Here is a 2307-nt window from a genome sequence, read left to right on the forward strand (position 1 = left end):
AGAGCGGGAGCGGGATGAGGGGCCGGCGGGAGCAGCGGGAGGGATGGGGGATGCTCTCAGCCTGGCAGTGGTGATGTGACTAGCGCTTCCTCCCCACCCAGAACCAATAAAGCATCTCCTGTTTGGGTTTTATGTTTGTTTTCCTTCCTAAAATAGGACTTTGGGAAAGCAAGGGCAGCCTCATCACCCTCGGGCTGAGCCTCTTCTCTGCAAGAGAGATGTGTCCTCAGTGGGGTCTGAGGTGGCTTTTGTCACCCTTCCCACGGGCCATGCTCACCGTGCCACGCAGCAGTGTTTTAAACATCCCAAGATGTCTCTGTGCCCTTCCAGCCTTGCTCCTGGCACAGACCGAGCTGGCACGGGTGGGCTGGCGGGGTCTGAGCGTCACCTCCCTTTCACCAACAGCAGCTCTGCCTTGTCCCCTCCCTGCTTTTCCCCTGCATCCAGCAGCATCTCCCACCGGCAGCTGCTAGAGGGATCCTCCATATGCGGGTGATGAGCACCTCGCCATGAGCTGGTCATTCTCCAACCCGCCTGCTCGCCTTTTGGCTTGCATAGAAACACCCGCTGACATTTCCAGCCATTTAACATCTCCTGTGAAGCTGCCTGGTCGGACACGGCACACCGGCCGTGCCCCCTTGCTCCACAGGGGTGGGAAGGCACCCCACGTCAGGACATCCTCCCACCCCAGATGTGCCCCAGCCCCGTGGGGCCGGGAGATGCTCTGGCTGCAGATTTCAAGACTGAGTATCTCCGCTTGTGATGGGATGAAGTGATGGCAAAGGGATGGGAGCACACAAGATCTGGGCCGGGGGTGGGAAATGAAGGTTCCTCACAGCTGTGGTCCTAAAAGCACCTTTCTGCCCTCGTTACCTATTCCTGGGGGTCCAGCCTGGCCTCCAGCAAGCCCACCCCGTGGTGCAGCGAGGGTGGGAGCAGCTGGAGCCTATAAAGGGCTGTCAGAGGAGATTTGGGCTGTGCTGCTGCAGTTGGGGGGCTCTGGGTTGGTCCTGGAGTGTGGCTGCTGGAACCCCGAGGCTGGGTCGGTATCCCCACCCCTGTGGGGAGGGTTGGGGTGGTGTCGGCAGCAACATGGGTGATGGTTTGGGGGCTGTCAGGGGTCCCCCCTGCCCCATCCTGAGACAGGCAGCCCGAGTGTGAGGAGCCAGGCTGAGCCGGGCTGGGTTTGGGGCACCCAGGGTTGGCGGGGGGCGGGTCCTCCAGTAACTGCTGCTCCCCAAAACCTGCTCTCCACAGCAGGGGGAGGGATGGAGAGGCTGTTCCTCCCCCCCCACTGCTGGGCTGGTACCCGAGAGCTCGGCTTTCTCTTACCCAGGGCTGAGTGCAGCTCTTGCACTAACTGCAACCTCAGGATGCCCTTTAATTTTTAATGCTTCAATAAAACAGTGATTACAAACACTGCAATTTGAGTTTTTAAGCAGAAAGTATTAACTTCCCAGGGTTTAATTATTCAACAGAAATTAATGAAAACGGTGCATGGATCCTGCTGGCTGTCTTGGCTTTTCCTCAGGGTGCCGGCATCGATCCGCTTTGCAGGATGAAGGGCTGGGGGGGAGGATGAAGCCCATCCTTTGGGGCTACCCAGGAGAGCCCAGGCACCGCCAGCAGCCAGGGCAGAGGCTGGCTGGGGGCTGGAAGGGAGGCACGGATGTGCTGGGCTGGGTCAGGGTGAGGAGAGCTCCAGGGGGGGTAGCGGGACCCCCCGACAACGGCTCCTTCTCTACTCCCTGCAGGATTTCCAGCCAAGGCAGTGCAGGGTCCCAGAGCTCTCTCTGGAAGGTCAGTGACTGCTGTGATCCGAATCAACGCCGTGGGAGACTGTGCCTTAACCAGAGTGGGGAAACTGAGGCAGGTGCCACCCCAGGAGGCAGCGTGACCCTGCGGCTGCTCCCCTGCGTCCCTCACCCGGTGCCTGCACCCGTCCCCTGCCTGGGAGGGGACTCGGGAGCTCCCAGTCTTTGTTTTCTGGAGCTTTCTGCATCCTTAACTGCGCTCCGAGTTCCCTGGGAAGATTTCAGGCTCGCTTTTAATTACTCTGCTACAGCGCGGTGTAGTTCAAAAGCACCTTTTCCAGGGAATGGCTCTGTTGGGACCGAGAGCGCTCCCAGGGCTGTTTAAATATAGCAAAGCAGTCGGTGTCTTGGCAAAGCTCGTGGATTTGGGCTGGCTGATGTTGGACCCCCTACCCTGCACAGGGTCACAGGGGGGTTGTGAAAGCCTTCGTGGAGAGGGGCAAGGGGGGAAACGGGGATAAAATATTCCCCGCCAAGAGGGAGCAGGGGGGGT

Source organism: Charadrius vociferus, unplaced genomic scaffold (assembly GCF_000708025.1).
Source record: "Charadrius vociferus isolate BGI_N301 unplaced genomic scaffold, ASM70802v2 scaffold281, whole genome shotgun sequence".
Lineage (NCBI taxonomy): Eukaryota > Metazoa > Chordata > Aves > Charadriiformes > Charadriidae > Charadrius > Charadrius vociferus.